This window comes from Orbicella faveolata, unplaced genomic scaffold (genome assembly GCF_042242905.1).
Source record: "Orbicella faveolata isolate gen_17 unplaced genomic scaffold, um_ofav_v1 contig_4, whole genome shotgun sequence".
Classification (NCBI taxonomy): domain Eukaryota; kingdom Metazoa; phylum Cnidaria; class Anthozoa; order Scleractinia; family Merulinidae; genus Orbicella; species Orbicella faveolata.
In genome coordinates this window covers 3,585,828-3,613,387 of record NW_028301569.1, presented here as the reverse complement: position 1 = coordinate 3,613,387, position 27,560 = coordinate 3,585,828, and the positions used below count along the sequence as shown (strand labels likewise).

Below are 27,560 nucleotides of genomic sequence, written 5' to 3'. Positions count from 1 at the left end.
AAAAAAACAAATTATTTCAAAAAGAAACAACACCACTAACTTTACATTAAGTAGATTGGTTGAAAAGAAATTGACACAATGCATTCAAAAGTAGAAGGAATGATACTTACGACCTGATTTGTTCCCCAGCATTGATAATAAAATGGGAAAAAAGAAAATCTCAATATTTTATTGCTAACAGGATTAATATTTTATTGGATAATTTCAGATTTTAAAGAGATAATGTTTTCTTCCTTAAAAAAAAAAAGTTTAAAAAAGAAACACAAGACCACTAAGTAACTTTACATTAAGTAGATTGGTTTAAAAGAAATTAACATGATGTATTAAAAAATAAAAAGAATGATACTAAGATGCTGATTTCTTTCCCAACATTGATAGTAAAATGGAAAAAAGAAAATCTCAATATTTTATTGCTAACAAGAGTTAATATTGCATTGCATAATTTATAAGTTAAATGAGACTTACCTGTAAGTTGAAGTTTGACTGTAATTCTATGAGATACCAGTCACGAATTAGGGAGTCACGTGAAATATGTGCAAGTAGCCCGAGCGATTAGTCTTTAAAGAAAGCGAGTAATTGCAAACAAATATGGTTGGGAAAATAAGTAGAAGAGTAAACTACAGAACCCAGTGAGGGGGTAGAGCACGTGACTCCCTAGTTCGTGAGTGGTATCTCATAGAATTACAGTCAAACTTCAACTTTTAGGTAAGTCTTGTTTAACTTATAAATTCTATTTCGACACTAGTCCTACTCACTAGTCAGTCACGTGAGACTTCAAAGCGTGCAATCATGTGCGGAAAAAATAAACAGAAACAGCTTTAATTGCCAAAATATTGGTGCAAACAGCTACAGTATATGGCTTGTCAGTCTATGGTACACAGAATGCGCATAAATAAAGACAGTAAACAATGAACTGCTGCCTATCTGAGGAAATCTGCCTATAGAGGGCAGCAAACAAAGACAACAACATCTGATAATAAGTACTGGTTTACAGTGCAAAAAACTGTAATAATCCTATGAGTGGAGGTTTTCCAACAGGAGCTGTCCATAAGCTTTATTTGCTGGGACAATGGGTTTCTTACATACATACATATACATACATACACTTCATTTAACCTCGAATTTACAGAGTAGCTTGTTAGCTAATATCTTCGAGAGAAATAAATATGAAGGAAAAAGTAAATAGACAAAATAAAATAAAATGAAATACAATTACAATTCTATATCATTTATACACTATATATATTTATACTGTGGAGAGGAGCCGAATGATTTTAAGGCAAACAACATAGCCAACATTTCAAGAAAATTCATGTGCTCTTTCGCTTCCTCAGCTGTCCAGAGTCCCCCAGTTGAAGAATCACTGGTTGCTGCACCCCCACCCTGTTGTGAGGCATCAGAAGTAATGGTAATATCTACGTCTCCTCGAGTTATCAGGTCGGATGCAGACTCGATTGAGTCAATCCACCACTTAAGCTCTTCCCCTGCTTGGCTGGATAGACACATTTTGGCATCAAAGTTCCATTCGCTAGTTTTAAGAGCTGTGGTTTTGTCTCGTTCTAAATAGCGGTAGTGGAGGGGTCCATAGGCAATGCGAGAGAAACTTGACACTATAAGCCCCAGGACCTTGGCTACATCTCTAATAGTAGTATTTTTGTAGTTAAACAGGTCAGTAGCTGCCTGTTTTAGCTCAAGAGCCTTCTCAGGGGTAAGGTAAACTAGCATGGAAACTGAGTCTAGAATGAATCTTAAAAATACCAGCTTTTGAGTTGGGATGAACACCGACTTTTCAGGGTGTACTACAAAACCTAAAGTATCCAGTAGTTTGACTGTGTCAACAACATTTTATGCACAATCATCCCAGATTGGCCCCACTAACCAAGGGTCATCTATATAACCTGAAGACAAGTAACCAAGCTGTCGCAGGGTGGCAAATACTGGTTTCATTAGCTTGGTAAATTTTCTGGGACAGAAAGCCAAACCATTGGGGAAACATGTAAACTTAAATAACACGTTGTTCCGTTCAAATTTGAGGTACTTTTGGAGTTGCTTTACAATAGAGACCGAACAATAAGCGTCCTTTTAATCAATGGATGCCATGTAGGAATTTCGGGTAATAAGCCTGATTGCTGTCCAGACTGAGTCCATTTTGAAATGTTGGTATTCAACATGCTGGTTAAAGCGTTTCCAATTTAAGATCATTCCATATGATCCATCTTTTTTATTCGCCACAAAAATTGGCAAAATATATTCCCCACTTTCATGATGGGTGGGTACAATGACACTTATGTCAAGCAATTTTTGGATTTCAGCTTCTATAGCCAATGAGTCACTGATGTTGAATGTTTTCCTTTTCGCGCCCAAGTTCTTTGTGGGCTGTGTGGAAAATTCAATATACTGACCCTTAACACAATTAAGGACTTCTAAGTCAGAAGTTATTTCCTTCCATTTGCCGAGGCAACGTACCAGTTAGCCACCCTTGAAGCTTTGCACCTTATTGGCAAAATAATGTTTCATGTGGGTCTCAAACAACAAAAGATTATTTACCTCTAAGTTATCAAGTATGTCAGCGGAAATCACTGCCGCTTCTTCCCCTGGTCCTGCGATTGGAAGAAGGACTTTTGGGGTGGTTTTGAGTTCCACTGACGACATGTCGATAAAAAAGGCTTGCTTCGCCGATCAGATTTTGGGTAGTTTCATGAAGGGTGTCCCTTAACGTCTTAGGGCCGACTACCAACTGCTGTGGTGCTTACCCTATTGGATGCTCGTATATTATTCAGCGGGGTTTGCAAGCCATTTCCAAACAGCAGAACCGTTACTGCAACATGCGAAGCACACAGGCCAGCATAATCTTTATTTAGATGTGGTTTGATCGACTCCCTGTGGCGGTGGGACAGGTTGACATGTGCGTGCCCCAGCAGAGCAACCGCATCTGTATTCAATTTTATAAGTTTCTAAATGTCAGAGTCTGAGTTCGGCTGCTTCGAATTCATTTCTAGCAGCAGCTCAATGGATTTGCACAGTACTGCACCAGCAGTACCAGCCATTTTCTCGGTTGAGCTGGACCTGAGGTCCTGTTGTTTTACTGAGTGGCTCAGTTTATCCCAGATTTCGGAATTAACCTGCCGTATTGCGAGAGTATCGCAGTTCGCTGGGCATAAATATTTCGCCGACTTATCCTTTAGTTTTGAGTCTGGCAATTTCTTAGACCACAGGTTGTTAATAAAGTCAGCCAGTTGTTTCTTAGCAGCCGGACCTGATTCATCTCCATTGAGCACAGGTAGACCACCCTATGTGTTCGTGGTTAATAATTGTTTACAGAAATGAAGAGAATCAAAGAGAATCTATGAGGGTTATGAATAATGCTCTAAAGGCTGCATATCTAATTTACATCTCGGTCTGAATGTCCCTCTAAAGTTAAATGAAACATTAATCGACTCATGTGCGGTGTTTTTTCGCCTTCCTGGCCGTCTGAAGGGTCTTTTTTACGAAATTACTTTTGGTCGATTACCGGTAAGACAAGAGAGGGAGACAACGCTTGCAACTTGGCGGCCACCAGCCGCAACCTCCTCCACTTTAAATTGGAATAAATGCCAAAATACTGAAAATCTTACCCGAATGGTGACGATGGTTGATCGATGAGATTTTTCTCTATCTCTTCGCTGAATTTGAGCTTCATCCCTCCAACATTTTCCGAGAAAATTGATGCTAAAATCACAAAAATAGCTTTCTCAATATGATTGGTGCCAAACTCAGCGACCAGAGGAATTCAAAGCATGCAGGCCGTTTCAAATCTGGCAATAAGCGCTTGGCATGCTATGTCAGCAACGGTATGCCAAGCGCTGATTCTCTTCGTTTCTGTAAACAATTATTAACCACGAACACATAGGGTGGTCTGCCTGTGCATTGAGAAGATCTTCTGCGATTTCCGACAACAATGGGTCATTGCCGCCTTCGCTTTGCTCGAGTCGAGCACGTGGTTTATCTTTGGAAGTCTTGTCGGCTTCAGTGCCACAAAGGGCCTGAAGTTCCACATCCGAGTCATCTGCATCATCATCTGAGCCATCAAAAGCACTTATTTGGTCTTTGGAACTGTATTTTTGCAGTTTAGGGATCGTCTGTGTTGCTGGGATGAAGCCACTTGAGCGAATGGTTCATGTTGAGGATCGAGTCTGCCATTGCTCCGAGAGTTTTGTTGACATTCTGAAGCATACTGAACATGGGATTCTGGTGGGCAGTTGTTCGGGTCTTCTCCTAAGAATCATGGTCATCGTTTACGAGGGCATCCTCTGCCTCAGTGGAAAGTGTTTGCTCGTTCGTATTTGCTATTACCAACAAACTTCAAAAGACGCGACTGACCGCTCTGAAATTACACACGCAACTGCTCGCTTGGGCTACTCGCACATATCTCACGTGACTCACTAGTGAGTAGGACTGCATGGTGTCAAAATAGAATTTCAGATCAAAAGAGATAACGTTTTCTTCCTTAGAAAAAAAATTATTTAAAAAAGAAATACAAGACCACTAAGTAACTTTACATTGAGTAGATTGGTTGAAAAGAAACTGACACGAAACATTAAAAAGTAGAAAGAATGATAATCACCCACTGATTTGCTCCCCAACATCGATGATAAAATGGGAAAAAAAGAAAATCTAAATATTTTATTGCTAACAGGAATTAATATTTTATTGCATAATTTCACATTTTCTTCCTTTAAGAACTCCAGTGAAGTTAAAGGGGCACGATACCACTTGGTAACTTGGAAGATAACATTTTCTTACTTGAAAAATAAAAAATTATTAAAAAAAGAAACAGAAGATCAGACTTCAAGGTAACTTTACATTGAGTAGATTGGTTCAAAAGAAGTTGTGATGATGCATCAAAAAGAAAGAATGATACTTAATGACTGCTTTGTTCCCCATCAATGATAATAAAATGGAAAAGGAAAAGAAAATCTCAATATTTTATTGCTAACAGGAATTAATATTTTATTGCATAACTTCAGATTCAAAACAGATAACATTTCCTTCCTTCAAGACTTTCACTAAAGAAAAAACCTGTTAAGATAACACAAATAGTTCGGTTTGGGTTGCATTCAAAATTTTCAAATTAACAAGTCTTTAAAAGTTTCAGTACGCACTGTGCAAATCTCAAGTCTCACCTTGAATTAACATAATTTCGCGCATAATGCAACACGTGGGTCGAAAGTGAGAGCTTTTCAAAAACAGTTTATGTCATTCAATGATATCTTTAGCGGTTTAAACAGCTAGCGTCACCCATTGGAAATTTTCCTTTAGCAGTTTGAACAGCTGGAATCACCAGTTCAAAATTTATCGTTAGCAGTTCGAATGCATGCCATCATCCATTCGAAATTTTTTGTTACCCATTTGAATGGCTGACATTGTCGGTTTGAAAATTTGTGAGGCTGTTTGAATGACTAGCATCATCCATTCAAATTGTTTATCAGGCCATTCAAACAGCTAGCATCATCTGTTCGAAATTTTTGTGAAGCCGTTCGAATAGCTGGCATGATCCGTGCAAAATTTTTGTAAGTCCAATTAAATGACTAGCAGCATCTGTTTGAAATTTTTCCCGTGTAGTTTGAATGTTCACCACATCCATTCGAAATTGCTCCATGGGTTGTTGGAATGGCATTTGAAACCATTCTAAACGGCTAGATCATCTGTTTTCCTTCTGTTCTTTAGCCATTCATTTTGACTATTTAACAGTTATCCTTTAGTGTAAATTTTCACGTAAGAGGTCACGTTTTATTTCAGATTTACTTCAGATTCAAAATCATTTAAAATTGAAAGAGAGTTTTTTTCTTCCTTTCCAGAAATTTGTTACCCATTGACTCCAGGAGCTTTTTGGAAAAAACACATTTTAGGACATTTTGGACATTTTCAGCCAGGATATGAGCGAAATTAGAAGATATCTACTCAAAAAAGCATTCAGAACATGACAGCATGCCTTTCTTTCTACTAACATCGAGTTTTACGTCATTTTTGTATCAGTATGCATAGAAATCAAAATCTCCAGAGTTTTTGGATGAGAAAGTGACCTACTTCTTTAGCCTTTTCGTTTTGCTTTTTAATTTCTTTTTTCACCTTAACACTTTGTCTCCTTTTCTTATCTCTTTGCTGCAGTGATTGACTTTCTATCGGGCTTATTAAAGAGTAGTTTGAAATGGATTGCATTCCAGTATGCGTGAAGTATGTAAATGTACTACTCATCAGAGAATAACTTTGCCTGCATCGTATCAGGCTGCACATCAAGTGTTGATTTTCGTGAAAAGCATTTCATAAAGGCGAATCTTTGCTTACACCATTGTTTTTGTTTCCTGGCAATGCATCATGGGAATTGTTTTGGCCATGTGGCAAAAAGCATGAAGCACATGGTTATTCTGTTGTGAAAAGCACTTTACTCAGTTGTTATTTTCATTGAAAAATGGTTAAATCTTGCTGCGTTATTGGGTGTACCACACATTGGAATGTGGAAGATAAAGGTCTTTTTCAGATACCGTCATTGAGTGCTCCAGAGAGACGAAAGAAGTGGTTAAATGCAATACAAAGTCAGATCCCAGAAATCTGAAGAAACCAATTGGATGCAGAGCCCCTTAGATAAAGTTTGCAGTGCTCATTTCTTGACTGGTAGGTCGCTGATCCATCTTGTGTAACCTTTTCCCAGATAAAGTACGGAATATTAACCAGCGCCTTGCATTAAAGCATATTTCTCTCGAAGATTTCACTGTAGTTCTAATAGGTTCTTTAGGTAAACCAAAGTCAGATTGTCTTCACCCAGAGTATAATTATCCGTAACCCTAAGTCAGAAAATGTGGACATGAACAACAGGGCTTTGCAGCAATATGAGTGAGTTAGAAAATGCCAAAAGACTGAAACAACCACTTGTGATTCTTCGCGGTTAGACAGTAATCAGGGTGAAGGTCCAGTAGCCTACAACTTCAATGCTGCAACCAATCACATAGAAGCTGAAACCACAATTCCTTTGGTTTTGGAAAGTAAAAAAGCTTCACCTTCTGATACTAATTGTGATGGCCTTCAGGCTACAATTCCTTTGGTTGGAGAAAACGAAAAAGCTATGGAAACAGACTTCTCCTGCTGCGACTGGAAAGAACACAGGCATCTAAGCACAGCAATGCAGCAACTGCTCCTTGAAGTTCAGAAAAAAAGGGATGCTGCAATCTTCTACAATCAGGAATGTGCCAGATTAAAAAAAAAGACAATTCTAAACTGTTCCAGCTATTAACTAAATCATGTTTCTCAGTATATCTCATCTTAGTGTAAAGGTGAGTTAACTACTCATTGAATTGAAGCGTAGGTGTTGCAAAAAAGGACAGAAAATGTTTTTTAGAATTTTTTTGGTCTTGTTACAAATAAAATTATCGGTAATTTGGACCAAATATCAAAGTCTACATCTTTCAATGTTGGGATGCCCTGGAGAGATTCTTATCAGCTTCTCATGTTGAGGGGTTGGGAGAGGGGGTGGCAAGTCACTGTCTTTCCCAACAGTGCTTAAGGGGGTAGTGATACCCACAGTTGGGCCTTCAAAGCCCACAAGACGAGAATCTGGTACCTTTAGGGATTTCTCTTCAAAATTTCTGACAAACACCCCTTTCATTTTTATATGGGGGTACCCAAGGGTATGCATGTGGCTGGAACCTACATGTAGGTTTACAGCAGGAGACATCCCATTTTTGGGCACACAAAAGGTTTGAAAGTGGAAAGTATTCAACTTGTCCTGGAAGTTATTTTTAATAACACCCTTTAATTGATTCAGACAATTGTTTCATATCTGATGATCCGCTACTTTGATTGTCATATTGCAGGTCTTCGCAGTTGCAAAATATTTCATTGGATAGTGAGGGTGGTAACTCGTCAACATCTTCCAACATTATGTGCAAAGCTGAGTCCTGGAGATAAGATTTTGCTCATTTTGATGAGGCTGTGATAAGGGTTACAAAACAAGGATTTAGCGTACAAATGAGATGTTACCCGGAAAAAATATTTGATTTACACCATTTCAAATGGAGACGATTGTGGCTACATTATTGTTAAACACTATTGAAGTAATAATAGTCGTACATATTTTTTCAGAATTGACATCAGTGAAGATCAAACTTCAACAATTATTAAGCTTGGTGTAGCAGCAATGGCAAATGCTCTGAGGTTCCTCATTGCGTGGCCTCAAAAGGGTGCAATCATGAGGAATGCACTAAAGACAATGAAGAGGACAAGGAGTTACAAGAACACACATGCAATTATTGACTGTTCAGAGATTTTTATCTCATGCCCTACCAATTTACTGTTACGTAACATAACTTATTCAAATTATAAGCACCACAATACAATAAAGGCGTTGATTGGTACATGTATCACTCCCATCAACTGCAATTTCTTTTCTCTCAAAATGTTGGGGTGGGAGGGTTTCAGATAAGGAACTTACCATTCACAGTGGCTTTCTAGACCAACTGGAACATGGTGGTTAGATAAAATGTTCTTTTCAGAACAGAGTAGTTTACTTATCAAATATGCTGTCCTGAAGTGCTCATTTTATTGATTTGGTTAATTTGCTTTGTTTTAAACTGTAAATTGCACATCAGTCTGTTATGAAGCATGTATGAGTGGTGTCAGAGCATAAGGAAATTTTAAGGGCCCATTAACCAATTCATACCCCCGCTCTTGCAGGTTGAAAACGAGGTGAAATTTCGCTCTCATCAGCCTGAGCACGCAAAATTTAAACAATTCAAAAACTTTCAAATTTGATTACATTTTAGACATTTTTTCTTTGGGTGTCACAAAATTGAAAGTAACAAAGTACAAGCAAAAACAACCTAAAAGAAAAACAGAAAAACAAACGCAAAAAACAAAAAAGAGAAAAATCATCTTTATGTGGCTTTTGTGTGCTTCGTTTGATCCCATTGAGCTGCTGGTAGTGTAAACTGCATATGCACTGATAGGGTAACTTCCAATAGATATCGCAGGCACTTCCAGTTTCTTTAAATTCTAAAGGAAATGTGGTTTCCATTAAATCCAGCCTTTTTTGACGAGTTCCGATTGAAGTCAATCTTGGAAACGTAGCTATGCATGCTTTTTGTAAAATCATACTTTTCCCCGAAAATCATGTATTTTTAATGTTTTAAAATTCTGACTTTTTAGAAATGAAACAAAATAGCATAGCATAATAGAGATTAAAGTTAAAATAATAAATCAAGGGGAAAAATCCCAATAAAGTAATATGCTTGGGAACCTTAACAATTTTTCAGATTGAGTCACATGACCATAGGCATGGCCTGATGATGTCATCACTGGTGTTACTGATGATGGAAAAGTTTAAACACGAAAGTTTAAAATGGCAGGGTTATGAGAGAATACATTTTCTTAGCAATGGCTTAAAAAGATCAGTTAACGAACCCTTAAGGACGTTCACGCTAATTGTTTCTACGCATCCTTACTGAGCACGTAAATTCAAACACTGTGTCATGCATCAAAGTGCACGCTAAGTAATCAAATGAACAATGATAGGGCCGATGACCATTGCTATAACATTGCCTGGATTTAACGATCTTGGAAGTTCGGTCACCCCTCTTTGCCTTTTGATGGATCATTTTCTCTACCAATTTTCTACGTTTAGCGAAAAATTGAAGAAAATTTATAAATTAGAAGTTTGAATTTTTTGAAAAATGCACAATCGAATTCCGTTATTTTTAGCTCTGCGTTTATCTCTGCGGTGGTTTCAAATGCCTCTTGTAGAGTTAAGTTTTGTGAAAACGTTAGCAACATTTGGAATTATTTATGCAAAAGACCCACTTCCACAAAATATGACTAAGATCGTTTGCCAACGTTGACTCACCTTCGATATCTTTAACTATAAACCCCCGAGGACCATGCTGAATTACGTGTGCCAGTTTTTCAAAATCAGGGTAGTTTTCCACACGCTTTAACTCTGAAACGAAGTCGGTGACTCCCAATTTTTTTTTTTTTTTGCATTTCTGACACAAGTAACTCATTATCTGACTGCAGTAAAAATTTTAAAAAACTCTATTGACTGGAAGATTTTAGCAGGAACGGCCTTAAGGAAAACATCTCTTGGAGATTAGGGTTTTCCAATTTTTATCATTTTCATATCACTTTCAAGTTAATTAATCGTCTGTCAGTTTTTAGGGTACTCCAAAAAGAGTTTTAAAATCAGTACTTATTTGCCCACGATTTTGTTCAAAACAAGGAAGTTAATTTTATACATCATTTTCATTTTCACAAGGTCATGGCTGACAGGAGATTCCTGATCAAGGATAAACTTTGATGTAAACGTGCTAACCTTGTCATTTCAGCTTTTACTAAAGGAAAAAACAAGCTGAAGAGAACAAAAGTACTAACATCAAGGCAAATAGCCAATGTCAGAATCCATGTGAGAAATACCAGCTTCTCTTTAGTTTACATAGTTTAACTGTGTGCCATTTTGGAGTTAAGATCAGTAATTTCATGCATGGGAGGTTCAGTAGTGGGTCTTCAGTACTTGCTCCCAGTAGTAGAAAATTGAAAGATCTGCTAAAAACAAACACTTATAGTCTGTCTACTGCCTCATATGTCTGGATGCAGAATCATGAACGGCAACATATTTGGGCAAAAAAAAAATTTGTATTAGAACTGATTCAAATAACATACAGCAGTTTTCCAGAGGTTGGGATCGAAATAAATTCGCTCAACAGGCACACCAGCTATTGCGTAGATGACAAAGTCACACCATTTGGCTTCACTTACTGCCATCTGACCCTGGACTTGAAAATAGTGCTTGTGTGTGTGTTTGAGTGTCAAAGTTCCTGTTCTTCACCTACTTTGCTCATAAAATTGCTCGCTGATGCTGCTGCTTCACTGGGTTTTTGTTCCTTGTTGTGTATGGACATTTTACTTCCACAATACCCCATGGGTCTTTTTCCTTGCTAACATAACACACCCTGTCCGGAGTTACAGCTAAAAAGAATCTTCTGGACTAATAAACAGTCCACATTCGTATGTAAAAACATGCTTCCTTTGAGGCAGCCCTTCACAAACTTGCACAGCTGTGCTTTCATTTTTCCTGCCCCATTTCAATATGCGATCTACAAAGGCACTGAGGGCTTTGGTTGAGGGAGATCTTGAGCAACCACCTCAGGTTTAGCTCTTTTGTTCTGCATCTTCAAACAAATTTTCCCAAAGTTAGAAGCAGTCAGTCGAGGGTATTTCAATTCAAATCACTCTGGACATTTGGCTTGTTTTTGTGTTTCACACTAAACTTTGTGACATTGATCATAAATGTAGGTCACATTGAGTAATTTACCATAATCTAGTAGTTTGGCTGTTGTGTCAGATGATAACATTTCTACCCATTTTTGTAATTTATCTCCTGTTAGTGTACTGAAGGTACATTTGGATGTCCAAGATGAGGGCCAGTGGAAGCTCTTGGTGCACTAGCCAATATCCCAAATCTGCTGCTGGAACTGTCTTCTGGTTGTGAATGTTCCTCATCTAAAAGAATGGACAATAATAAATATTTATCATTATTATTATTATTATTATAATTGTTATTATAACAGTTACAGTTGTAATTTTTTATAAGCCACTAATAAACATTATACATAATTGTTATTATTATTATTATTATTATTATTACTACTACTACTACTACTACTATTATTATTACCTGGATTAACAATGTAACTTGTGAAATTAATTTTTTGAAATGCAGAATAAAGGATTAGTTTCTCAACTGCATACATTGGTAAGTTGAGTAACCACTACAAGTTGACCAGATTAATTGACCACCATGGTGAAATGAGACATTTTAATATGGAATTTCCAATAGAAAGCTTGGTCAGTGGGCATGAAGAACTCTTGAAATTTCGACTTTCCAGATTTGCTATAGGATCAATTTATTTTGCCAATTCCTAGTCGATTCCCATTTTGTAAAGCTAGTTTTGATTTTCTGTGCAACCATCTCCTTGGATTTAAAGCATGCCATTAAAGCATAGTTTAAAGCTTAATATTGAAACAAAATTATCACGACCAAACAATGCAAAATATTAAAAATAGGTATTTACCTTCAATTTCGCTGTAGTCTCTCTGGCTGTTTGCTGTACATTTTGCACTCATCAGCCTGAGCTGACGAGCTGAGCTGTATCAGTTTCTTCGGGATCAAGTCTTGGCAAGGACTCGAAAACACAAGCATTTGAGCAGATTTTTGCAAGGTCTAGTTTACTCTGGCTGCACGTTTTCGGGATGGAAAAATTATTTGTAATAGATGGTTTTTCGACTGCGTGTTGTCCTTTCATGTGCTTTCCAATCGAAGATCTTGAGCTGGCAAGTTTGTTAACAAGTTGGTAAAGGTATTGATTGTAAAATCAATATTAGATAATCCATTTCACAAAGACCACGTTTAACATCATAAACAACGCACTGTTTGTTGATGACCTTCGATTTTGGTTCACTGGTTTTGGTGATGTTGCCGACTTTCTTGCTCGTGAAAACAGGTTGCAAAGAAACGCAAAAGAATATAACACAGGGGCTGCCATCTTGAATTTGAACACTTTAATACCCTGGAAATGAGTTGAAATTACCCATGACGCAATGCTCTGAGAAACATGCAGTTGATTTCAACGGTCAATCAATTACAAGTGTGAAGATATTCTGACTGTTTAAAGGCAACTAAATCTGGATCTTTTGGCTCTAGGAACAATTCTATGTATCAAGAATCACAAGCCTTCCGGATTAAGACTATATAGTTTTTTGATCATCACTATTGTAATGATATATACTAGAACTTGGGAAATACAGTGAAATGTACTAGTATGCTGCAACCAATTTTCAATCTTTGTCTTTCTTCTAGTCCATTTCAGTTCTTATAGCAAGCCTTACTACAATCATAACTTAAACCAAAAAGAATTTCAAACTTGTCATAGAACTTAATCTGAAATCATGTTTCTGTTGTGAGCAGTTGCTTTTAATTTACAAGTGACCTTCAGTGGTAAAACTGAACAAAACGTAAACTTATCTGCTGATTTTAGTCACATGTTGCTGTGTATTTTCGTTCTAGTTATTGAAGCAGAAAAGCTTAAAGTATCCATTCACAAACCGAACTACATCATGTACCTGGTTGAAAAACAAAGTGAAAATCATATGAAGACATGATTGACCATCGCGGTTATAAACACAACTTAAGCAGTTGTGAAATTAAAGCCTGAGAAAAATTCAGGCCTGAACAGGATTCGAACCCATGACCTCAGCGATACCGGTGCAGTGCTCTACCAGCTGAGCTATCAAGCCACTGGGAGCTGGTCATGTTGTGAGTTCGTAATATACCCGTAGATGATGACGAATGCAAGTGACTATATGAAAGAACATATATTTGAACTGCGGAGAAAGATTCAGGCCTGAATTTTTTTCAGGCTTTAATTTTACAACTGCTTATTGTAAGTTGTGTTTATTACTGCGATGATCAATCATGTCTTCATATCTTTCTCCGCAGTTCAAATATATGATCTTTCATATATTCACTTGCATTCGTCATCATCTATGGGTATATTACAAACTCACCACGTGACCAGCTCCCAGTGGCTTGATAGCTCAGTTGGTAGAGCACTGCACTGGTATCGCAGAGGTCATGGGTTCAAATCCCGTTCAGGCCTGAATTTCTTTCAGGCTTTAATTTCACAACTGCTTAAATTGTGTTTACAACTGCGATGATTAATCATGTCTTCACATCTTTCTCCGCAGTTCAAATATATGATCTTTCGTATATTCACTTGCAAAGTGAAAATCAATTCACAAACATGAGTGATGATATTGTCAGCATTTCCATCATAATCTGAAAATACACAGTTTGTCTTCAAGGCAAAAATTTGAATTTGAATTTGAAGCTTGATCTTTGAAAAATCTCAGTAAGCTTTATACATATGCATGCCATATTAGAAACACCTTCAAATCTACCAAATAAAATAAATTTGTACAGAAATAAGATGTTTCAACTGGTCTTTAATCTGGTGTGGGCTCCTCGTTTGGACACTGGACAAAAATGATATTGGCAAGTTGTTGTAATTCAATGCAATCTCTTTATTTCAATTTCAGTCTCATTAATTATGGACTTTTGACAGGGGCTTTTATGTATTACAGATTAAATATTGGTACTTGATTGTACATGCCACATTTGCAATTTTGTAAAACTCACTGTTAAGTGGCTAATTATATATATATATATATATATATATATATATATATATATATATGGCTCCCACATGCTCTATTTTATTGCTTTTTATTACCATTTTTAATTTGGGGTGATCTAAATCGGGATCAGTAATCCAAGATCACTCACATTGCAATGATATCAAAATGTAGTTTCCTGGGTACATGGACTATTAATGGGATTTTCATGGGTTGCAGTAGTAATCATTTATCCCATGATATTAACAGGGAGTCAAATTTCATGGACCATAAAAATGCTGTGAAAAGGTAATTAAAGTAGTGACGAAATTCTCATGGGCCATTAAAAATGGTTTTTGTGGGTCGTGATTTTTGCATCCATTAACATCCTATGAAATAAACATTATGAAAATCTGGTGGCAGGTTTCATGGTTTGTTTTCCAATACCATGAAAATCTCATTAAATCATATTTCATGACCCCATTAAATTTAATGGCATTTTCATAGTTTTTTTAATGTTTTTATTTTCGGAATGGAAATTTCATGGGCCATTAATTGGGAAATTTTAAGAGGATTCTCGTAGCTTTTTTTAATGCTTTTTCCATGAAAAACCCATTAAAACTGCATGAAAACCTTGTGATTTTCCCATTAAAATTTTCACAAGATTTCAATGAGTTTTGGTTTCAAAGTGTCTTTACCTTATAAAAAATAAATTGAAAAAGTAAGAAACCAATGCAAAGACCATCACTTACATGTAGCAACTGGAAATTAAGAGGTAGATAAAAAGATACTTACTGCCAGTTATTGTGGCAGAAAGGTTCCCCCCCCCCCTCCTGATAGCTTTGTCACCAAGGCACCAAATCTCTGTTGTTTGTTGCCTGGGAATTATGACCCCAGGGAGAGGATAAGGACCTCTCAGTAGCCTGGGGACTACAGGGACTCCTGGAAAGGAGAGAGAGGATTATGACCTCTCAGGACCTGGGGATTAGGACCCCAGAAAGAGGATTAGGACCTCTCTACAGTGCAGTTGTTGTTGCTTAATAATATTCCTACTATCTACATGTAGATCCTCTCGTTGCCAACCACCTGAACCGTGTCATCCCGTAAGATTCCTATTGCCAACTTGAGTACTTCATCCCATGCCCCTTTTCTGCCATCAAAAGCTGTTATTGTCTTGTTTGATTTCATGGGCTGGGAGCATTAATGGGTCATTACAACCACTCTTTATGTGTTGATGCAAAAATCATGGTGTAAAAAAACTGCCCAATCATTGGTGAACATGTTGCTGTCAATTCTGTGGGACATAGCAACAATATGACCTGCCAAAAACAACCTTAATTTTAGCTTTTTATTCTAGACTGAGTTTAGAGCAACCTTAAATTTAAGGTGGCTCTGATCCCATACTACAGAATTTTTTTAAGCTTTGCAAAAAGTTGCATCTTACCATGCTTATCATATTTCGATATAAAAAATGGGGGTCAACAAGATTGTTTTTGAGTTACAAGCACTTAAAGCTAAAATTAGGGGTCTTTTTAGCAGGTCATGTTGTTGCTATGGTAACCTGTTATATATAAAGATGCCCAAGGTGAGGTTGTTTTCTGGCAGAAAAAGTTTCATAATACAGGCTATCCGATTTGATCTCCCAGTCATAAGCCTGAAATTTTGATTTACTCAGATGCTAGTGATTCTGGTTAGGGTGGATTTGCTGTTCAGTTTGGGGGACAAGCAGCAGTAGGAAGTTGGTGAGTTGATGAGAGTAACAAGAGTTTCACCTTTGAATTTTATTGCTGACCAGCTGTTGCGGATCGAAGATTCGAATGACTATATACTCGATCCTTCCAGTTTTGCTTACTTGGACAGGTGTTTGGGTCCTCACACAGTCGACCGGTTTGCGAGTGTAAAGACTAGACAATTGGACAGGTTTTGTGGCAGATTTCTCAACCCTGGTTGAGAAGCTGTTGATGCCTTCACTGTCTCATGGACAGGGGAGTGCAACTGAGTGTTTCCTCCAACATACCTGGTTCCTGGTGTTTTGCTCCACACGTTTTTGCGTGAAAGGTCGCATATTCTGCGCTCTTTGTGTTGTACATTTGCGTACTTCATGTGTGAGAGGTGTGGTTTTCCACCGGCAGACGAACGAAACAAGTGTAAAACATTCACACACACCTGGGAGTCTGAGTACAGTTGTGCGGGGGGGGGGGGGGGGGGGGGTTCGGGTCTCCTGGCTTGTGCATGTTTCAGTTTTTGTTTTGCCATCTGCCATTGCCTGACATGCCCCACCCACCCACCTGTGAAGTATTTTTAGAATGTATAGGTTGAAGTGAAATTATTTTCTAGCCACTTTTGTGTCGTTGTAAGACAACTATGTTGCTATGTCAATAAAGGTTGGGCTGCATGGTATGGCTTGGCATGGCTTCCAGCAGTGTGTGAGAACTTTACAAGTACTTTGAAAAATTAAATCCAACCTCTTGTTCACTTTCATTACCACTGTCCCCTATCCTCACATAAACTATCAAGCCCAGATGTTTACAGGAGTCGACTGACCAATCGAGAGATCGAGGGATGGAGTGACTGAGTGATCCCCACCATCCATTGTAACTTGTATTCATGAGTTAAAAGAGAGATCTGGAGGAGTCTTAAATAAGCAGGGCTGACACTACTACCTGTAGAAAGCAAAGTAATGGGGAGAGTCACCATTCAGAGGAATTAAAATGGAATAGACATTTCCCTTAGAGGGGAACAAGCTAGTTTTCAAAAGAACAGGCGTACAGTGCAAAAAATATCCCTCCTCTTCAACATCATGGAACAGGTCAATGAGTGGCAGGCGACATTAAACACACATTTCATTGACTTCAAATGGCCTTCGACTCAATATACCACGAAAAACTGTGGAGAATCATGAAGGCCTATGGCATCCCTGGCAAGCTCATAAGAATGACAAAGATCATGTAAACAACTTGGAGTGTTCAGTAGTACTGTAGATGAGGAAGATCAGAGAAGATGGTTCAAGATCACCACTGGCTTTAACCAAGCTTGTTCCTGTTCTTGCTCATTCTTGACTGGATGATGTAAGGAAAAACAGACGGGCAGAAAAATAGGATCAGATGGACCTTCACAGCTACTGCGTGCATGCCCTCTTGCCATGGTATCGCCAGTGACCCATAAGAAAAAAAATTGTAAAAAAATTGCATTACATTTGATTTGCTCCATATTTGGAGTCCAGAAAGTTAATAAACTTTCTTGTTTAATGATCAGTTTTGGGTAGGACACTTGAATTTGGCCTACATGAGGAATTTTGCGACATCAAGTAATTTCACTTTGAAATGGTGGAGCTAAAATCATTTCAAAGGTCCTTACGATGGTTTTTAGGGAAGGAAAGCGATTCAAAAGTTATTTTAAGTAAATATGTGAGAGTAATTTCCTAAATTATATCAAAATGCAAGAATTTTAGGTAAAAAAATGTTGGTGTCTCTTTCCACAAGTTTGCGATACCAAGACATGTTGTTCAAATGCCAGTTTACGCTTAGAATCTCACCTTTTCTATTGCATTAGGTGTATTAGTCAGTTAACGAAGAGTTCAGCCCAATAACTTTGGATAAAAGCTCTGTTTTGTTGCATTTTGTTGCAGACTTGAATTTGCATATGTGGCAGTTGCCATGGTGACTAAAACACACACTTTCTGTTTATGCCTCGCAAAAAAACGTAGTTAATTCTAGATTTCCTCGATTTCTATGCAGTTTTCGGGATGCATTTGCTTATACAGCTGTACGTGTGTATATATAATTATCGGAAAAAAGTCTCATTCTGATCATGATCATGAAATTATAACAGCAGAGTAGTTTTACAACGTTTTGAGTTAATCTCAAATTTTTTACCTTTTTGCTAAGTTCTTCTTATTAAATTTTTTGTAAAAGTTCTATTACTTTCCATGAAGTCAGCCTATTTTTTCTCTGGAAAGTACTTCTTGTGCTCTTTCAAATGAGATATAGTAAACTGCTTTGCTGTAAATACTTAGCAAGATATTGAATAAAGAATACAATGTGTTATAGTGCATTTATTGAAACCGGGGCCACCCAGACAATGAACACCAATCAGAAGGCAGAACTGAAACAATAGATTACAACATTTTCAAATCCAGCCAATCAAACGTCTGGTACAAAACAATGAAATCTCAACTTGTTCATTGACAGGTGATGTTTATGCAACTACGGTGTCAGTTAAATTTCAAGCTCAAACCAGTATTAATTTCATGTGCTTGCAGCTTTAGGAAGAATTATATGTTGCAATCAGTTTATTTTAGGTCATTGGTTGATTTACTGAGAAAACAAGACTTGTGCAAGGGTACGGTGTCACTCGTAATTATATTGCCAGAGTGCAGAGTTGAATCAGTTGTCGCGAGGGTCTAAAAAGCCCTTAATTCAAATGGTTTGTGAGAAGTTTCAGTATTTAAATAAAGTCTACGAGTCCTCAGCTTCTACATTCACTATGAATGATCAACTGAAAGGTTTGAAGTGTAAATGGAGGAGTGCTTAGCAAATGATCAAGGGCTAGGTTTATTGGCTCAGTTGAGTTGCGGACAAAAATGTGTGAATGCAGGCTGAGCATGTTGCTAGCAGAAAAAGATCATATGTAAATTTCCTTCTGCTTTGAAAACAAACCTTTTGAAAGTGCTTCTTTGTTCACAATTTTTTATGATTGCGGCATGATTGAAGGAAGTTTTGCGCAGACTAAAATGTCCTTGTCATGAGTGATTTTTCCTTCTTGGAAGATACAATCGGTGGTTGGTTAAAGATATGTGCAAGTCTAGGCTGCCGTTGAATGACATGCCAGTGTTTCATGGGAATCTTTTTAAGATTCAGTATTGCCGCATTATAAGTGATAACAAACGGTAAAATTTCTTTCGCCTTCTTTGTTTTGTTACGAAGAGCTTCTACTCTGTCTGAGAACTGCACTTCAGTCAAGATTTTATGAACGAGCATCATGGGATAGCCTCTGTTACAGAGTCTTTGCTCAAAATCTCGTTTGCATTTATTAAAATTCTCTTTGACTGAGTTGGTTCTTAAAAGACATGTTTCTCCTTTGATAAAACCCTTTTTAGTATTGAACAGGTGGCAGGATGAGAAGTGTGTATACTGAAAAGTTTCAGTGGGCTTGAAGTGGGTTTGTGAATCGAGAATTTTGAGAGTTGAAAGGTGAGGTCCTTTGAATACCCCTGCGAAATAAATTCCCAGTAGTCTGGGAATTCCTAGGAATTCCTAAGAATTCCTAGGAATTCCAAGTTATTCCAAGACATGCAAATTATGCTTTATCCAAGACCTTGGAATTTCTGGGAATATTTGGGAACAGTGGAAGTATGACTGTGAATTATTGGGAATTCCTAGGAATTCCAAGTTATTCCAAGCCATGAAAATGATGCTTAATCCAAGACCTTGGAATTTCTGGGAATATTTGGGAATAGTGAAAAGTATGACTGGGAATTAATGGGAATTGCTAGGAACTCCTATTATTTCCCAGACTGTTTTAAAAAATGTGTTTGGAATATCTAGGAATTTTTGGGAATAGCTAAAACACATAAAATATTGTTGGAAATTTCTATAAATTTCCCAAAATGTCAAAATTAAAGATGAACTCAGTGCATGAATCAGTTTCTGTAAATTAGTAAAAATCAACACGATCATTTCTCTGGAGTTCCATACCTTTTTATTGTTCTCAAGCTCCAAGATAATTATTTCCAAACAAATGTACATTAATTCCAGTTTAAGTCTGACAACTCAACATAAAACTATAGCACTGATAACATTGCTTTTTAGATCCAACATGATTTGTTAGTGTGTATGTGCCCGTATGGACCCTTAAATCAAACACCCAGAGTTTAACTGATAGAAAAATGGATGCTCTTAGGTTTGATAAATAGATTAAGCAAAAAATTCTGTCAGCATAAATGAATATATATTATTTACAATTTCAATAAAACCAAAAGTATATATATGCATGTATATATTTAATATAATTGTAGATTCACACACATACCCATCACAGCCCACTGTTGAACAATTTTTGACTTGATCCTTTATGACTTTAGGAAAAAGAGGAAGACATCTCTCACAGATGTCATAAATGAAAAGCTCACAGTTTCCACACGCTTGCTGTACAAAACTGTACTGTGAGATTCTCTGGACAAATTACTGGTAGTTTCATTAAAACAAGGATATGTCTAGCAGCCTCTCATTGTCATACAATGTCTTGAAATTAAGGCCAGAATAGCCATACAGGCATATTCTTTGGCAGAAAATGTTTTTTTCTTGGGAACCATTAGTTTCACTTTCATCACGGGAGTCCAGTGAATGGCCATCAGTGTCAGAGTTCTCAATTTCTTCAGAGGAGTCAGAACTGAAACTTCAACATCATTATCTGAATCACTGTCTGTGGACTAATCAGAGTTGTTGTGTATTACATCAATTGGTATTTCTGAAGTCTTTTCAGGTATAGGCAACTCAATTTCCTCAAATGCTTCTGTGAAGCTTCAATTCTTGCATAAAGGTTCACTCCATAATCCAGCAAAGTCATCCACAACATTTTTGCCAACAGCCATCTCACTCAGGTGAGCCGAAAAACTCTGAGGTGTTCTGTTCATGGTGCTGGAAATGATCTCCAGGAAAAAGGGATGCAAGAGAGGGAGATGACGTCAACTGACCTGTGAAGACTGCTATAAGCGATTTATGTGGTCGAATCTTGTAGATTTTGGTATGGGTATAGTGAGATCATCAATATGTTTCTTGTATTTCCTTGTCCTCGCTGTCACTTTAATTCATGACACAACAAAATCAAAAGAATAAAAAAGATTATGAGTCAATGGGAAACAAATAAATAACTGACATAAATAAATGACAATGCAAATAAAAAAACCTACATCTTGATGTATTGAAAACACTATAGATCTCATATCATGTTAATCCTTATAAATAATTCAAAAGCAAAAATGACAAGCATTGCAAATTTATACTTGCTGCATTGTGCTGACTGGGTGTTAAAACACGTGGGCTCTCAAAATAGACTTGGTGGACTAATGCAACAAGCTTAAGCTTATTTTGCAGAATTTATCTCGTTTCCTCAGGTCGATCTGAAACCTTTTAGGTGAATTTCGGCTTTTGGGGTTTTTAAAGAGCACACAATGCATTGCTTCGTTTGATTTATTTACAAGTATAGCTTATCATAACAGAAAATCCCTATAAAATTGGATTGCTTACCTTTGCAGTGAACTTGATTTAAGTGCCTCACGATCCTTTGTTATCTGGACAACCGTTGGGAACAGATCAACCAGTTAAAGTACGTTCCATTTTCCTCCTTGATTTCTTCGTAAAAAGTTTGTGTAGTTTTTTCCTCTTGAAGCAAGACCCATCTTTCAAAAGACCACCAAAACAGCGTGGAAAGGGAAACAGACTTGCCATCGAAAGCGACTGGTTCGCCAACCTCGTTGCCAGTCTCTCTCTCCTTCTTCTCCAGTTTCCATTCTCTCCTCAACTGATCAACTGAACCAATCACAGCACGCGAATTTTCACGTGACTGTCCTCGTGACTGAACGTGACAAAGATCGCGTTATTCATTCTCTTTTGGCGCCCATCTTTGAATTCAGCGTTAACGGTTGATCGCTCGTGCGTTTTAGTAGATTTCAGTTCCAAAATTATATCAAAATGGTTTTTGCTGCGGTCCTGTGACCAGAAGAAAACAGCATGAGTGTCATTAACGAGAAACAAGTTATTCTTGGCGAAGATTTGGAGCTAAAAGAAAGTCTTACTGTGGATGTTTCAACGGGGAAAAATTCAAAGGGCACAAAAATATTTGGTGAGTAATCGAATTCAAGTAACCTTATATTATACAAAGTAAATTCTTGTATTGAGACAAAAGCTTTTGAATGAACTTTATCATCACGTATCATACACGAGTGGGTCACTCAGTCATGGCATGAAACGAATTCTGGCTAAAGCAAAGTTGAAACAATTTAGGTTACCGTTGCCCAGAGTGCGTGCCTAAACAATTTGATTTGCGAATAACAAGTCGTTTCTCTCGCCACACTTGTTCAAACGAAACAAATATAGCAGTTCTCTCTGATCCCAGTCAAAGTTCTTGACAAAAACTCCAATGAGGCAGCCACAGTGTGCATGAGTTTGATATGTCTCGTGTGTGTTTCAGCCAGACTCTATGGCAATCCGTGTTGATCTTCAATTCTTGTCCATCCGTATATTCTTTTGTGTGTACTCTATTATTTAAATGTTCCTTTAATGTTTTAAGTGTCTTTTAATATTTCTAATGTCTAAATTTGGCTATTAAAGCCGTGATATATATCCTCCAATTCGAGAGTTGTTGATACACTTATAGAAGAAGGAAAACCTTGATTTAATCTACTGTAAGCTCGAGATTTATGTAACATATTTATCAATAGTATACAAGCACCTTCACAATTATCAAGTCTTCTCTTTTAACATTTCAACCAGCTTACAGTCAGGTCTTAATTAGCTGCATGTATTAAATTTTGAGCACATAAATATTTGGAACTCTGAGTCTTCAGTACCTCGTATATATCACAATGTAATGTATTTTTTTAATTTTGTTTTAGGTGTCACACAACAAAGATGAAGATGAACAGGCTAGCTGTTGACACCCTAATTAGAGGGCAACAAAAGAAGCTGCAGAATCCACAGAAATAACTGAACAGCAGCTAAGTTTGTCCAACTCAGCCTCTTTAAATTTTAAGGAATGTTTCAGTTTTGTTCTTATCATTGATTCCTTACAATCATGAAAATCCAGATTTGTTCCACATAATAACAATAATTTAAGCTAAAATCTTGTGTATGGAAAATTGTTGGATTTGTAAACCAAAAAAGTAGATAAATTATCTGAAAAAGTTCTCTTTTTATCAAACATGTAAAAGTTTGACCTTCATATCTGTTTTCAGTTTTACTTTTGATTCTTGATGTAATGAAAAAGAAACAGGATAATTATTCTTATGTTTAAATTCATGAAAGCCAATGTAATAAACCATTAATTTAAAACCTGTTTGATGTGCTATCAGTGACTTTATTTGTTATTTTAATGCTGGGCATTAATCATCAAAACTTTGTCTGGCCTACAAATGATACAAAATTCCCAGTTTTTCTCATATTTTCCAAAAAATTCCAACCTATTCTCAAAAAATCCTACAAATTCCATGTTATTCTCAGAAATTCCTAGGAATTTTTGGGAATTTTAAGGAATTTTCAAGGTGAGTATATTTCAGTTGGAATTCCTAGGAATTCCTAGGAATTCCAAGTCAGCTCTATGTAAACTTGGAATTCCTAGGAATTCCTAGGAATTCCGAGTCCGAATTACCGTGAAAATTCACACCTTAGATTCCTAGGAATTCCTAGGAATTCTTAGGAATTCCTAGGAATTTTTTCCTAGGAATTCTTAGGAAATTCCTAGGAATTCCTAGGAATTCTTAAAGTTTTCTCACAAGGGTACCTCTGTGTCGAGAAAAACAGCGCGTTCAGATGACAAATGTAATAGTTTTTCCGAGAACTGTGTGGCGGATTCACGGTCACAGCTGCAATAAATGACACCAAAAAGCTGTGTATAAATTAAAGAAACATGTACAAAGAACAGGAGTAGAATTTATTTTCACGTGATACACTACTGTACAATTTTTAAACCACAACAGGAACGATGATATTTTATGTGGCTGTTTCAGTTTCAGTTTCAGTTTCTGTGCCATACGCGAATGGAAAACAGTTTTTGTAAGATTATCACAGTCCAAAGTTAGTAACAAAATATCTTGCGGGCCGGCTACCTAGAAATTCAAAAGTTAGATTTACATGTAACGATAAATATTTTGCATGTCAGTCTGTTTTTACAATTTGACCGGTCCGCTTGTCAAAAACCTCTTGCAGCGGTGATACCATGCTGTTCTTGTAACCTTCGATGATCATTGGTAATTTCCAGTCTTCATTTTCATTAACTGGGATCTTGTTTCACAGTGCCTTCCTCAAGGTTAACAGATCACGATCCAGAACAATTCGATCAGTACCAGTATATTTCATAGCATTCTGTTTTTTAAGCCTGGCTCTCATGACCACAAAGAAGCTATTGGCTGCCTTTTCACGAGCTGTTTTAAAGCTTAGGACGTCATTCTTTGACTTCTGTTGCCGTTTCTCCAGATCTCTTACAAGACCTTGTAGTTCTGCCCTCTCACTTGGTGTTTGCTATGAAGGCTACAGCTACTAATTCCTGTGCAGGGTGGGTTTCTCCAGTTTCCTTTTGTGTGCCCTGGGAGATGGCAATTGGAACACGATTTTCCTCATTTGGGTGCCTTTTCCTCATATTCAATTCCTTTATGCTTCAACTTTGTAAGCTCATTCTTGGCACTTCTGATTCTTGTTTGGAGGAACTCCATGTCTCCAGTGAGGTCTTCTTTTCTGTGTAAGAAGCCAGTCAGCAGAGTGGCTTGCAGTAAATATTCCACTGCTGGTTTGTTGGTGGTATGGTTCGCAACAGGTGTTTCAACTGAAATTGTTGAAGAATTCTCTGCCTACGTTGTCGTGTTCTTTGGTAGTCATTCTATCTCTTTCAAGAGTGTTTTCTTCTGTGCGTATGAAAGTTTACAAGGAAAGGAGAAAAACACATCCAAATCAGAAACTTCGACATACTTCGTTGAATCAATTGTTGTAAAACCTCAGGCTTCGAAATCGTCAGCAAACTGCTGGAGGTTTAGCCCACTAGAAATAGAGCCAAGCCAGCGAGAAACTTTGTTTTCTTCCATACTGTGCTCGAAGGACAGAAAACTCTCTGTGAACGTTTCTGAGAGCGGGGAAATAACTCGTACAAATAGTACAAATGGCGGGAAAACTGACCAGCGAAACCTCAACTGTCAAACTTGTAACCAATCAAAGAATACTGAGCATTCTGACTGCGAGGGATTTGTTTAGCAATGCAAGAAGATTTTAGACATCAGGATAGAGAAGACCGTCCATATGGCTAAGATCTCAGTGGAAAACGCAGAGGTAAAAGGTCACCATGTTTTTTGGTCAGAAGTAAACATTGGAGACATTTACGATTGTTTTCCAGACGCTAGCAATGCACATGATCCTCATGCAGTATCAGTGATTACTATGCAGTCTCGAAGCATAGTCAGACATCTCCTTGCTGGATTTGCTGATTACATTTACAGCCTTTTCGAGGATTTGAAAGAAAACTTTACTGTTCTTTGGTATGTTTATAATGCAACAATGCTATTCACTCTTCATGTTGAAGTTACCGCTTCATGCATTCTTGAAACATCGAACGTCACAAAATATGTAAATTGATATCGGTATAACTAGTGTAAAGTTCGTCGTGGAACTGACACGACTGATTCACCTTTAATTTTTTTCCGTTTTTTAATAAAGCATTGAAAAAAAACAGATTTTAGAAAATATCATTAGACAGAAGTATTCAGTTCTTGTGTTGTTTATTCTATAGCGAGATTACGTGGATTCCTGAGTCAAGTTGAGCACCATGGCCGTTTATGTAGCATAGAGGTGGAGGAATTATCATGCCATGCCGATATATTAATTGTTTTCTTTGAAAAGCAACATATTCCAGGCGAACGCTTTTGGCTACAGCAATCTATAGAATTTATCCCGCGAGGTTCCATTTATCAAGATTATGCAGATGATTGCCGATAAAGTTTTCTACAGTATGAGAGCTGGCCAGTTAAACGCTGTAAAGGACAGTATCAACATAGAAAACAAACACTGTCATTTGTTCAAATATGTTGCTTTTAATTAATATTCATTACAGCACTTTGGGTTCTTCATTATGATATAACTTATCGCTACACCGTACAATCAAGATTTTCTCATTTTAGAAAACTAGCCAAGTCTGTCAAAGCTTTAAGTCGTAGAGAATACTCGCAATTACTTTGCAACCGACTCAAAGAAATAAAAAAAACCTTGATCACAGGTATAGTATGTGACTAGTACATGAAATGAGAGAAAGCCAAAACTATTTGCCAGTTCTTGGTTAAATTAAAGTCAGAACATGAGGTTTTCATGATTACAAATAACCACAGTGTCGAAAGTAAGCTGCAGAGGTTTCATCAGAAATTTCAGAGCAGGCATCGAAAATAGCAATTTCAGTCTCATGTTGAGCCAGACGCTGATTGCGCCACAAGAAACATTTGACTTGATGGAAACAAAGTTCGCATGTATTTAGGTGTGGAGAATACGGGGGTTGAAAAAGGAGATGAATTCCATACTTGTTTAGCATGGTGGTTAACAAGGACTCAACAAAGTGTCTGTGATGAAATCCGCAGTTGTCCATCACCACTGTATCTCCTCTTTCCAGAACTTGTGTTCCATCTCTTCTTACCAGCTCAACGGCCTCATCAAAAGCAGAAGTAATCCATTACCATTTGAGGGACCTTCCAGGATATTCACATGATCCAAACCTCTCATAGAATGTAGTAAGTTCACTGTAAAATTTGCATTGGATGCATATTTCTGACATTCAAACGCTGGTGTTCCTATATAGCTGTTTTCAAACATATGATTGCTGGTCATTTTTCTAACACTGCACTCATCAAAAAAGTGAAGCGTTGCCAGATTAAGGTCACTTACTTGTTCAAGGTAACCATCAACTAGAGCGATATTTCCTGCTGTAGTTGATTCCAGCAAGATTACTTGGACCTTCTTATATGACATACAGAGATCGTTTTTGATGCATTTGGAGATTGCCGCTTTACTTGGAACATCCCCTGGCATAACCACTCTATCTAGAATCATTTGTTCTTGAAGTTCCGACAAATTTACATTAGGTTTTAGCAATTTTTCCATCTCAATGAATTCGATAACATCGGGAGTTACCTTTATCCATGGATGGACTGCTCTGGGTGTAGGAATCGAAGAGTTTGTGTGGTCATTATCACAAAGAACATTAGAAAGGAAACTAGTTCTCGTCCGTTCTGAAATTTGTCGTTGCAATAAATTGACGTGGTTCAAGTCAAGGACTCTTTCCCGGAACAACGATGGCAACCTTCTGCCGTTAACGTACAATCTACCACGTCTGTTTACCGCAAGGTTAACAACTGGCAGCATAACAAGTTCTCTATCTTACACTCAACCAATTTCATACAAGCACTTCTCAAATGCGAAGGTTCTGCTGCAGGCTATTCAAATTCACCACTTTTTAACGAACCACTTTCAAAAGACATTTGTTCAAGGGTTTTTTTTTTAAGACACGAAAATATTCAAACCCTGCACCAGGCACTCTGACGATATATATTTACGAGTGGCACTCTTACACAGCTTTTGTTTTCTAAATCAACCAACAAACTAAAACAAACTGACTGCAGCATA

General features: G+C 37.3%; 2 long non-coding RNA genes, 1 other non-coding gene and 2 pseudogenes across 3 annotated transcripts; 2 read left to right on the top strand and 3 right to left on the bottom strand.

Moving 5' to 3' along the window:
- Positions 1 to 2,447: 2,447 nt before the first annotated feature.
- On the bottom strand, positions 2,448 to 3,442 carry LOC149101025 (uncharacterized; annotated as a pseudogene).
- On the bottom strand, positions 3,394 to 7,639 carry LOC149101024 (uncharacterized; annotated as a pseudogene).
- Positions 7,640 to 13,606: 5,967 nt separating this feature from the next.
- Positions 13,607 to 13,679, top strand: Trnat-ggu (transfer RNA threonine (anticodon GGU)). The gene has a single exon. It is a non-coding gene; the product is annotated as a tRNA-Thr (tRNA).
- A 6,191-nt stretch (positions 13,680 to 19,870) lies between these two features.
- LOC149101022 (uncharacterized) lies at positions 19,871 to 21,516 on the bottom strand. The gene is made up of 2 exons (XR_016203092.1): positions 21,441 to 21,516; positions 19,871 to 20,994 (listed from the first exon to the last, which is right to left on the bottom strand). It is a non-coding gene; the product is annotated as an uncharacterized LOC149101022 (long non-coding RNA).
- On the top strand, positions 21,463 to 23,247 carry LOC149101021 (uncharacterized). The gene is made up of 2 exons (XR_016203091.1): positions 21,463 to 22,035; positions 22,808 to 23,247. It is a non-coding gene; the product is annotated as an uncharacterized LOC149101021 (long non-coding RNA).
- Positions 23,248 to 27,560: the final 4,313 nt, after the last annotated feature.